The sequence below is a fragment of the Amborella trichopoda genome, chromosome 8, assembly GCF_054954075.1.
Source record: "Amborella trichopoda isolate Santa Cruz 75 chromosome 8, AtrichopodaSantaCruz75HAP2 v2.0, whole genome shotgun sequence".
Classification (NCBI taxonomy): domain Eukaryota; kingdom Viridiplantae; phylum Streptophyta; class Magnoliopsida; order Amborellales; family Amborellaceae; genus Amborella; species Amborella trichopoda.
In genome coordinates this window covers 6,123,435-6,136,692 of record NC_142343.1, presented here as the reverse complement: position 1 = coordinate 6,136,692, position 13,258 = coordinate 6,123,435, and the positions used below count along the sequence as shown (strand labels likewise).

The window sequence follows — 13,258 nt, the reverse complement described above, 5'->3', positions numbered from 1 at the left end:
TTATTTTGATAAATTAACAAAACTAAATATGCAAAAAAATAAAGGGTAAGGTTTGTATAAGGTTGCATCCTTATACTGTAAAAGTCAGGTGCACCTATAAATTTTACTTAGAGATATCGTTTCAGCGTTGAAAATCTTATGATGGTTTCAAAATCTCTTTTTAAATTCTGTTAAAAAATTTAAAATTGTAAAAATGGTACAGATTGAACAGGTTAATAAAAATTTGAAAATCTTGAAAAAAGACGTTCCATAAGACTTTTTACTAGATGTACTATTTTTTGAACTTGAAATTCTTTTTTTTCTTCTTGTCCATTCATCTCAATGTCTGGATGATCAGTTGGAGGGTTCTCTTATATTGGAACACTCTCCATTGTAGGATTTTTTAGATGAACATTTGTTCAACGGTAGAAGGTTGCAACCTTATACAAACTTTTTCCCAAAAAAAAAAACAATAGAGAATTTGTCTTTTTCTTTTTTTTCATTTAGTAATATAAGTTTCACTATATTATTAACTTATATATTTTGTATTGTTATTAATTGTAGTTTGGTTTTTTATATTTTTTTATATAATTTATATATTTATTTTAAATATAATTAATTGTATTATTAATTACAAAATCATATTTATTATTCACATATAAATAAAAATTATTAAAAATTAGATAATATGAAAATACAAAAATATGTCACATGATATATATAATAAAATTATAATAAACATGTATCTATTGCAATCAAAACTAATCATATTGTTGGTATTATTTATTGTTCCACCTTTTATGATAGTAAAATTTTAGTAAAATTTTCTTATTTTTATTTTTCTTTTTCTTTTATTTTAAATTTTGAAAATTATCCAAAAAAAATATAGATAGAAAATGAAAGAAATAGAAGAAGAAAAACAAAAATGAATAAAGCATATCGGAAGAGTTTTTTCTTTTCTTTTCTTTTCTTTTTCTTTTTGCAAGAACTAATCATAGTGATACTATGATTTTTAAATTTTTTATTTACTGATGCAACTTGATTTTTAGGTAGTTATTTTTACAAAATAATTTCAATTATGTTAGTACCCTCTATAATTTGTATTTATGATTAATTATAGTTATGTTTTTTGCTAGTTTTGGCATTTACAATTATATCATTCTTTAATATAAATTAAATAATTTTTACGCAAAATATAAAAAAGTTCTTTAAAATTAAAACAAATAACATTAATGATTTCAAATATATGAAAGAAATTTACATGAGATAGAAAGCTACATTTTATATCATACATTGAACCGCTCACTAAATAAAAAAACCTTTTATTGAAATATGAAAGAAAATAAAGTACATATGGAAGTTACAACAAAGAGAAGTTTTGAAACGTGGGGGAGATGAAAGGACTTTATGATAAAGCAGGGCGTAGATATAAAAAAATTTCTTTATCCCTACACCAACAAAATCACTTACAATGTCCAATTATAATCGAACCACTCTTGAAATAAATAAAATAAAAATAAAATCGATTCTCAATTGCTACATCTTCAAATACAATTCTTTATTCAAGAAACAAAATTAGACTTTATTGCTTTATGGGAAGATAAGTAAGCATTTAAAAATGTAGAATTGTCAGAGATTACCTCAACTGAGCTTAGTACACCCCACACCGAGTCTCCACCTTTTCGATGGTGCTCGAGATCTATGATCGGTATGTTGATTTCCCTACTATGGCAAAAATCCACTCAATGGCTTAATCTTCATCAAGTCTTTTAGCTTGATTTTAGAGAGATGAGAGATGAATATAAAGAGAGGAATTTTGGGTAAGAAGAGAGAATCGTTAAAGAGGGAGAAGATAATACAGGGAACACATTTTTTTATATATTTTCTATGCCATAAATTTTGCCTCAATTCGTAGGGTCAAATTTCAACTGTCGATCTAAAGAGACTTATGGGTGAGCTAGAGCTTTATTCTCCCTTTCCTAAATCTATTTCCATCAAATAAAGAAAGCGTATATTTTAATATATCAAATAAGCTTATATTTTAATATATCAAATCCTTATTTATTTGATCAATCGATCTTGATTCAAAGAATTAGTGAATATCTCAAATATTCAACCTTATCACATAAGTTGACTATACTTAAAAAGATAAGCCAACCAAGATGATAAACATTATTCCCAATAATGTTACGTGCATGGGTGGGGCGTGCCTCCTTTTGGTGGCCACATGTGGGCCCCAAGTAACCCACGTCTTTGGGCCCTATATTTTATAGAGGTCTCATATATTTTTAGAAAATATTTTATGTCATTTTTAGAATTTTTAAATTTTATATTTTATTTAAAATATTGAAAAAAATTTATCTTAATTTATAAATCCAAGTGACAAAAATAAAATATCATAAGGTTAAAAAAAAATCAAATAAACATTTTAAAATCACATAACATGAAATTAATTAATTTTAATGGGAATCGGATATGTTAGATGTAGGAAATTATCAATACATGAGAGCACTCTACCTTCAACTGCGAATCACGATCCGTCTAGCTTTCTCAAACTGACCCAACAGTTCCCATGACTTACAGTCCACTGCAGGGGTTCATGATTGGACCACCTAAGTCAGCCAATAGACTAGGAGACACAACCACAGTTTATGAACTTCAGGTTCTCCCCTAGAGACAAAAATCATGGTCCTCCAAACCATGATGAAACCATAACTCTATCGTGCATAGGGGTAATCTCTCGCACATATACACGCTTCACGCTTATTGGTGAATCTCAAAATGACTATCTATGTACATGTCATGTGATGATATAACAATGAGGTTTTAGCCATGTTTCTAAAAGCTATTCATCACACACAAGGGCCACACAGTTTCTTGACTCTCATCTAGGCATACTTCAACCTCATCAAGGGATAACCCATTAAACCCTTCTCGGTAGATCCCTATACCCAGGTATCTTGGGTTTTTTCAAACCTGGACTGGACTGGCTCGTCGAGCCTAGTCCGAATATCATTAAAGAACATTTGCCTAGTATTGTCCACAAAAGGACCACACTCCCACTGAGTTTATGTTCCACTATATAAAATGTTCATACAAGCTCTCATAAGGCATTTAAAGGCCACATAAACCCAACATCTCCCACTTGGCATTTGAATGCCTTATATTCTCTCTTCCTCACTTTCCCTCGTCCTCATATGTCTCTCCCAATAACAATCTCTCTCAATACATTAATGATGGCTTTCGCCATCAATTTTTTTACAAAAGGACTCATAGAGGCAACGCCTTTTTCTCTTTGCTGCTCGGATCTCATCCCAAAAGTGGCCGTAGTCCATCTTTCATATAGCATCACGAATCATGGACCTACTGTTACAGAAAATCATTATGTATCCTTATCGCATGGGATCGTATCTTCATTGGCTTAGTGGAGTTCTTCAAACAAGCCATTTTTTTTATAGCTATACAACCAGCGCCACACATATGGGTTCCATGGGTGAACAACACTATAGTATGTTGTTCCAGCTGGCCTGTCAAACACTAGCTGCTCCCACTGGAATATTTAGTTTTATACACTTTAGAGTTATTATGGAATCGTGGCTCTTTTTTACATGCATATCGTCGCTATGTTGTCGTAGAAAATTATCACTGCCTCACAATGCATAGGTTGAAAGTCAAGTCAATTAAGAAATTTATTAATCCATACGGCCTCCTTGGCCGTCAAATAGCACACCACGTATTCTACCTCTAGGATGGATAATGTCACCGCATCTTATTTCTTTGACTTTCAAGAAGTTATTCTCCCTTCAAGCATGAATACGTATCCAGATGTAAATTTCACATCATCTGAATCCTTGAGATAGCTTGCATCTATATCTGAATATCCAAGCAGCTAAAAAAAAAAACGTGGGACTGTAGCAGCTCCCACTCAATTATTGCACATACAATATATACATTCTCAATATTCTTATGTCTATATCATGAGATAGCATAGCAAGACTCATGCAATACGTAATTCAATGCCCATTGGTTTCACAATATATAAAACCTTTATAAACGACAAAGGTTCAACTACACTAGTCATCTTGGTAATAAATCCATACAAACCAAGTTATCTTATCAATATAACATATGTCAAGGAAGCATAGTAAGATAGTCTTCCAACAACATTTCATATAGTTCAAGGTCTTAGGTAATTGAAGATTCGAAATAACTACAAACATGAGTTAAGGCATATCAGTATTAAAAAAAAAACTCATGCATGACAGTCTTTCTCTCAATTTTATAAATACCTTGAAGGCATAATGATTTTTTCCCTTTTAAAAAGAAAATTGACTTGGTATACACAAGCAATTGTTTGATAATAGTATGACAGTATAAAATGGTTTTTTCATAAAAAATTAGTGGATATAACATGATTATAGGGTTTTCTCAAAACATCCAATTTAATATTATAGTATATGTTTAGCCTTCAAAAATTATTTTACCGCATTCACCTACCAAGCCATGTTTACAGCTACAAAAACAAATCATAAAGTCCATATTACAATTTTATCTAAAATAAAACATGACTAAAAAATGGTTATCAAAATCTTGACAAAAATTTTTTTTTGGCAAATATGGAGACTTTAAGAAGAGATCATCATTATATGCAACACATCATATTACTGGACATTATCGGGAGGATGGTCGCTAAGACCGAGTTCCATCAGAACACTCACTCTGTGCTTATATATTTGAATGAGTCATACCCACCTCTTGTATTTCATACTTATGACTCAAAGCCCTTGATCAAATCACATCTCCATGTGTATCACTACCTTAAGTAGTTCATACTCTTAGCACAAGGAGGCACCATAACACATAGCATTCATAAACATACTCTTTCAAATTTGTTAGCACATATCACTCAATGCCCATATACTCCATGCATATTCATAAAACAATTAGCCAAAATATAACCAATGTATATAAAAAATAACTGGATCCTCTTTCCCAATATGATCTTACCATGTAATGCGGGATATATTTAATACCTCAAAACCATGTAGTGTGGTACCTGGGCTTTCTTGATTCATTACTTTTTATAATCGTTTGGTGATGTTGATACAACTGATGGATAATATATTGGTCATCGGTTTCACATGTCACGAAGTGTGCATCTCTTCAGTATTTGGATTCTTCTTTATATAGCATTATGAAGAAAAAACATCTTATTCATCCCATCATTTTAAATATCATAAATTTGATTATCATTTTTAGCTTTTCTTTGCTACCTGCAAGCCTCTCTAAGGATCCCTTCATTTCGAATACACCAAGATGTTGTTATAGGTATTGTGTTTCTTTTTCTTTTTATTATTCTCAGATCGAACACTCTTCATATAGTCTGTCGTATCTTGTCAGTTATGTATTACTTAGCTCTGAAGTTTTATTAAAATAAACCATATGCATGGCACACTATAAAACCATGTCTAAATGAACCCTAAAAAGGTCTCTATTACTGGGAATCCAAATATGTGCATTAACATGGCGCATGTTTTAATTTACTGCAAAATAGAACTTGAGCATCCCATGATAAAAATATGATATCTCTCAACTCATAAAGAGTTTCTCTCCAAATCCTTTTGAGTATTGAAATAGACTTAAAAATATAAAATAGTGCTTAGTTTTATCCCTAAATCACATCATTTAATGAGTCTACCTTTTAGTGACTTTTTATATCACAATGTAATTTTCTCAACAGAAAATCAGGCTGAGCATCTCTTAATAAAAAAATTGTTTCTCTCAAACCTCATAGAATGTCTTTCTGAAATCTCTTGTGTTGAAAACTACACTCAAAATCAAATCATAACATCATGGTGTGAATCCCAAATAATATCTTCCTTCATAGAAACAAATAAGATGACATACACATCGTAAAATAACTCATACTGCAGAATTCCAAGATAAACAATATCTAGTAAAATTGTATTTTATCTCTCTCCTTGTGGAGTTTTCCTTTCAAACTAATTTTATTTAAAAGTAGACACATAATGGTGGCACTTATATTTCACAAGCCTCATATCACTCTGTTAAGTAGGCTTGATAATTATAGCTTTCAAGTCTTAATGAAGAGCACACCATAATTGCAGAAATTCAAGATGACCTCTCTTCAGTCCAAAAATTTTATTCCTCTCTTCCCATAGATATTTCTCTCTCAAATAAATTTCATTAGAAAATAGACTCAAAATTGAAGTCTAAAAATTTAGTGTGAGCCATAAAATATTCTTTTAAGAATAGAAATAAAATCTTGACTTCTAAGTCATGTAAATAATTTTAGTTGCAGAAAACAATACTTGTGCATCCTTCAATAAATCGATATTATCTTTCAAACCACAAATAATTTCTTGATGAATTTTTGTTTTATTTGAAATTGACTCAATTTTATGAGTGGCAGTAAAATTTCAGTAAGAAATAAAATCCTATCATTGGTTGGAAAAATCACGGAATTCAATAGACAGTTCTTGGATTTTGTAGGGTCAAAACTAATACCCTTCAATCATGAATCTATAACTCCCAATTCCTTAGGATCTCCCACTGAAATTTTGTAGGTAGATCCTACTCTCAAAGATACACAAAATCACTTAAGTATACAACTGAGAAATACATAATTATCGTCTTCATCTAAATGCTCCAAAATAGCACATAATACTCGTTCTGCAAAGTGTCTTTCTCGATGTTTTAAATATTTCAATAATTCTTAACCGGGGTGTATTACTTGACCACAAAGATTAGTAGCTTTCTTACATCTCGTTACCAAGTTTGATCTTGACTCAATAAAGGGAAAAAACATCTAATGGCTTCAAATATCAACCTTGTTCTGATAACAATAAAAGGATTTTATGATAAAGCACAGTACAGATATAAAAAAAATTCTTTACCCCTATATTGGCAAAATCACTTACAATGTCCGATTATAATAGAACCATTATTGAAATAAATAAAATAAAAATAAAATCGGTTATCAATTGTTACATCTTCAAATACAATTCTTTATTCAAGAAACAAAACTCAACTTTATTGTTTTATTGGAAGATAAGTAAATATTTAAAAATGTAAAATTACCGGAGGTTACCTCAACCAGGCTTAGTACACCCCACGTTCGAGTCTGACCCTAAAGATTTTTGGCTCAGGCATCTGGCGAGTCGGAGAGACTTTTAAACACTGGTTTGGACATCATGGAGGAATTAAATTCAATATGGTACAAATGCCTAGTAGATGATCTTATGCACATAATGTATATTTTTGGTGTTTTAAAATCCTAGTCAAACCGCATTGGGAGCCAGGCGATTCTGCACCAAAATGCCTGGAATTGTCCAATTTATCCATATTTTTTATTGAACTTCTATTTTTTGCTTGTGAAATTCCCCTGTTTGACGAGGACTCCACGAGCCTCTGGTTCGGACCTGGCAAGTCAGAGAGTAGGATTTCTTAATATGTGCATTCATACATACATAAGAATGAACAAATGACATTTTGTTTACATGATTCATAAATGATTACGAAAACATAGTGCCCATATGCGCATAGTCACATACCATAGCTTCTTTCTTATATCCTGCAAGTGATTACTTTTTTTTTTTTTATTTGGTGATTTCAATTGTACGTGTGTAGGCATGTATGTGCTTATGTATGTATTTTTTGCAAGATATATGTATTTGAGGTTGATTTCAAGGGAGATGAAGGGATGGTACTCATATGCACATCTGTTTATGTATTTATTTGCACTTACAAACCCTCTAGCCAGTTGTGTCAACTGTCAACTTGAAGAAAGATCTACGGAATATATCATGAAGATGGTTCTTATATATATTACATTTCCTTTGTCATTTTATTTTATTTTTTTTCTGGAAGATTTTTGTAGTATGGTTTATCACTTTATTTGTTTCATGTGCATATGTCACTCATATTATTAAGTACTCAGAACATTTGCTCTGTGCTATTTTCCTATTTCCAATGTATTAGGTGGCATCAAACAAATGCTAGAGATGTGGACATGGCCTGCAATCAAAGGAATATCTTTTGAATCATTTACATGAAGTGGAGAGTTTCAATTATGATTGTTCAGCGCCTTGGGGGGATGATAAATATCTCCAACCTTTCTCGCAAGATGATGCCCTATTGCATAGTTATGGTGGTGATGGTGATGATGATGATGTTGATTTTTATGATGCAACCTTCTTGCCCGATGAAATAGATCCGATGGTTGAGGTGGTCAATGTTGATGAAGGTCTTATGAAAAATGTGATAGATGAGGAAGACATTTTGGATATTAATGCTACTGAAAATGGTGTTCAAAATGAAAATGTCAAAGGCATGGATGTGGGTCAAAGTTCTCAAGTGCCATCCAAGAAATCAAAGGACAAAAGCTTGAAAGTTTCTTCTGCAAATGTCATGGCAAGGGAAATTCAGAATGTTAATGAGGGTTACTTTGGGTCATACAGTTCTTTCAGCATACATAAAGAGATGATTAGTTATAAGGTACTTACCTATCCTTAGTTGGATTCAGTGAACTGTTTCTCTCTTTTCTTTCTCCTGGCAAGTAATGTTCCAGGAACCTCATTGAACGAACACATGGGACATATAGTGGAAAAGGATCTATTTTTGTAGTAGTTAGAAAGAAAAATTCGATCAGGTTCAAACTCAGAGAGTGGTAGAGTTTTTCAAACCGTCATACTTATGTTTCCCATCCTTTTATTGGCTGGTTTTGTCCGTCACTTGTGCACTGGTCTTCACATTCTATGTTATATTACCTTGGATATCCAATTTATCCATATTATTCGTCATGGATTTGTCCCTTTTAAACCATCTGATAACATGAAGAGAATCACTCTTCCCTTCCAGTTGGTAAGCGAAGTTTTTCCTATACAACTCAGGGCCCTAGCATATTCCACTGGAACACCTGCTTTTCCAAAGGATTTTATCCACCAATATTTGAAATTCTTCTAAAATCCAATCTCTGTCTCTATCTGCTCTCTCTTGTCTTAATCATCAGCATCCTCCTCATCACCAATTGGAGTTGTATGTCAGATCAGGTTACTTGATGCAGCCTAGCTTCTGGTGTTGTCTCCTGTTCATTGAGAAACATGGTTTAGAAAGTGGCTTTTCATTGCACAAAAAGTTGTTTTCCTGACCTGATAAGAATTGTCCCTTCTAAACATCCTCCACCTCTGCCCCATGTGTCATTGATGTTAACCTTCCAATTATGGTGGAATATCATAGCTTCTCCTTTACATTACAAACCTAGACTCATTCAAACTCCAATGCGATCTCCATTTATACATTTACTCCATAAAATTTGGACATCAAAAATTCATTTTTTAGAATCAGTCACTTAATGGTATCTACGCGATTCTAGATTCTCCACTTTTTCTTTTTATGCCTCCATAAAACTTGGGATGTTGTTAATGTGTTGCTGATGTGCAGTCTCTCTGTGTCCTCTTAAATTTCTCCTTTTTCTTATTGGCCATTCTCAAAATCCTAAAACTCCTAATTGAACCTAGCCCCAAAAAATGAGAGTGATCATTAATTTTCTACTCATTGTTTCATCTATCAAGAAAAAAAATATCTACTCAGGTTTCTTTAGTCAAAGGTGAAAAGGTAGGGGGACAAATGGTTCACTTTGTCTTAGACCAAGGGAGCTACTAAAATAGCCATATGCAGGTAAATTAGCGAGTATTGAGACTGATAGCTTCTAAGTACAAGCTTCCATCAGAGGAAGGGAAGACCTTTGGAACATCAAAAGTAAAAAAATAAAGAAAGAGGGTATGACCATTCTTTGTATGACTTAGAAGTTAATTAAGAAACTAACTTTGTGAAATTAATTAAGAAACTAATTTTGTGGCATTCTCATGTTTGATTATTATAAATCTTATACATAAATTTGTTTGCAGGTATGAATGGATGCATACAGGAAGCTATTCTTGGTAACCCTACCCTCATGAACCAGGCAACTGTCATGGATGTTGGTTGTGGCACTGGGATATTAAGGTGTGCTTGCATATTGGTCTTGTATTTCTTTTATTCAATGGTTTCTGCTGCCTTTTGTGTTTTTTTCTGGATTGCGAAGGTTTTTTTTGCAGTTTTCTGACATCAATTATACTTTTATTCAAATTTCCCAAATCAAGTTTCAAATACATGAAGCTGAGCATGCTTGACCATCCTGTTGCTATACCTTTCTAGATTATTACATCTTAGGAAGCTCTCTTAAGCTGAGTGTGTCGGTAATGCCACATCTTCTAATTTGGGGATACTCAAAGCTATTGCCAACAAATAAATTTGCAAGTCAGGTTGAATATTTAAAGCAACGTCTAATTGGTGCTCATAAATTGCATATGCTTTCTGTATCCTCGAGGATTGTTTGGTTAGTTGGAATACAAGCAAAATGGGAAGGGCAGTGGTAGTGTCAGGATGTGAAAATTAGCGGATAGGTGAGCTGCTTTATTTAATGAAAGGAAAACATTTGTTTATTGTATCTATCAACTTATGAAATAAGGTCTAGACAATCTCTCAAAGGCAATTCATCCAACACCTGAGCGCCAGCATCTGATGCCTAATGTATTGCATTGTCATCTTTATTTGTGTGCGCACTTATTGACAGCGCTCTTTTTGTTCATCAGACTGTTGTGTTTTTATTGGATGAAGTAGAATTGTGGACATGGTTTCGCTCATACGCCTTTTCTTCTGCTTCTCTTTTTCTTACCTGCAAATTTATAGTCTATTTGCAGCTCAAGCAGGGGCTTCCAGGTTGTTTGCTATTGAGGCAAGTGAAAAAATGGCTTCTGTAGCTAAGCAGGTAAGATATTCAAGCCTTCAATATTATCCCTAAATACATTTGTTGGGATTTTACTGGAAATCCAACATATTTGATATCAACTGATTTCCTCTTGCCATGGAAACATGTTCAGATTCTCCCTTCTGATTTGCATCAATCCTCTCATTGACTAAAGCTGCACTTAACCTTGCTTTGTTCATTCCCTTTATTGTTTCCTTTCCTTTTGTTTGGTGTGTGGGTGTATGTCTGTGTGAGCACCTCTGGGGCACGTGTGCATGCGTGTATGTGTGGACAGTGTGCATGCGCGCTTGCACTCCTGCGTGCATGCAGCTCTGCATGTCGATGGAAATCCTTCCATTAGCATCTGTGTATATTGGTTCTTTCTAGCTAACCATATCAGTTTCTTTTAAGTGTTACCTCGAACTATTCAAATAATATTTATAAATGGATACAAAGTATCTTGTGTGAATGTTTCTTGATATTTTTAGAAGGGATGACTAAATTACTCATGGCTACATATGGTTTATCAAGATTAACGTTACATTCCATTTCCAGTACTCTATTCATTTAAATACCTAGAAGGCCAGAACAAGGGTGTCGATAATAGCTTGGTCGTTATCTATTGTTGGTTGTTGTCAGAAAGGAAATCCAGTAGTTGTTTAAATGCTAGGGAAACATGGGCGGCACTGTAAAAGACCCCTTACCTCTGTTACCTGCAATGTTCTTTTCTAAATCCTGATGTCTTTTAAATTATTTGGCAGATTGCCAAAGATAATGGCCTTCTAAAGCAGAATGGAGAACCAGCTGGAGCAATCGATGTGATGCATGGCATGGTTGAAGAACTAGACAAACTAATAGAGATTCCACCACACAGTGTAGACGTGTTTTATTGAGTGAGTGGATGGGGTATTGCCTGTTATATCAATCGATGCTCAGCTCAGTTCTTATGCACGAGATCTCTGGTTAAAACCTGGTGGTGCAATTCTCCCCGACACGGCAACCATTGTGAGTTTCTCTAGTTTTCTCTCTGCCGATTGCTATCTTTCAGGAATTTTTCTACTTGTTAGTTTTTAGTTCTTATGATTATTATTGATACTTTTTAGAGTGGGTATGCTTACATATCGACGCTAAAATTGAGTATTGTCATTTAGCTGAATCTGTTATCTCTATGTGGTTTTAGTTTGTGGCTGGTTTCGGGAGCGGTGGGACTAGCTTTCCCCTTTGGGAAGATTTACATGGGTTTGATAAGTCTTGCATCGGCAAGGAGGTCACTGAAGATGCTGCTCAGCTTCCAATTGTGGACATAGTAGACAGCCAGACCTTAGTGACTGACCCTTGTGTTCTTCGTGTAAGTGGATATTGAATATTTCATTTATTTTTGTGGTTGCGGCACACATACAAATAATGCATGGTTTGATTCTCGAAACCTTGTTTATCTTCTGTAACTAAAGTTAGAGCAACTACCATAAGAGTTTTTATTGTAGAAATTCACTATTTAGAATCGTGCTTGTTGTGTCTCAAAGTTTCTTAGCTTAAACTCTGATTGTTCTCGCGAATACTTCTCATAAAACCTTGAAATATCGATGCCCCCATATATGGTTACCTACTGAAAAGTGTAAAAGAAAATGATTATCCTTTGCTTGACACTGTTTTTATCTAAGTTTTTATTTTAATCCAACTTATAAGACATGCCAATACAATCAAAGGTGCCTTCTTTCTCAGGACTTGAGAATTGTACATTTACTTAGGTTTATATACTAAACATGAGCTCTAAACTCCACATTACTTGATTTTCTTGTGTTATATCTTGCTTCTGATTCAATAAATGTGCATCTTGCAGATTTTCGACCTGGTGACCATGAGACGAGAGGATATGGACTTCACTGCAAACTTTGAACTAACACCCAAGTCTCAAAACAGTCCATCAAGCTCTCCCAATACGGCAATTTGGTGCTACGGAGTCGTGCTATGGTTTGATACTGGCTTCACCAGCCGCTCCTGCAAAGAAACGCCCACCATTCTATCAACCTCTCCTTTTGGCCCGAAAACACATTGGTCTCAAACTCTTCTCACATTCAAAGAACCCATTGCCCTTTTGTTGGAAAACTCGCTGCAAAATTCTGAGACTGCCTGAAAATCGGTACTGATGTGGACCCTGCTGTGAAGATCATGGGTCACATAAGCATTGCTAGGGCTTCTCGGCATAAAAGTATTGATGTTTCAATGGAAATCACAGTTGTTGGCCATGATGGTAGGACCCAGACATCTCCTGTTTAGATCTTTAACATGCGATGATGGGGTTGTGTATCAACAGTTCGGGATTTTCCTGGTCATCGGGATCTTGGTTTGGGAGGTGTTGGATCGAGGGATGCGATCACAAAAGGTGGAGGGTGATGATGGTGATGGAGGAGAGTTTGTGATGATGGGTTTGATGGCTAGGCTGGATCTGGTGCTTATGTTTTTCTTCCC

At 33.9% G+C, this 13,258-nt stretch overlaps 1 pseudogene across 1 annotated transcript; it reads left to right on the top strand.

Annotated features, from left to right (window-relative positions):
* The first annotated feature begins 193 nt into the window (after positions 1 to 193).
* On the top strand, positions 194 to 13,196 carry LOC18436246 (putative protein arginine N-methyltransferase 3; annotated as a pseudogene). Its single transcript, XR_016060789.1, has 7 exons — positions 194 to 211; positions 8,002 to 8,496; positions 9,909 to 10,005; positions 10,732 to 10,810; positions 11,551 to 11,794; positions 11,970 to 12,137; positions 12,630 to 13,196. The product of XR_016060789.1 is annotated as a putative protein arginine N-methyltransferase 3 (transcript).
* Positions 13,197 to 13,258: the final 62 nt, after the last annotated feature.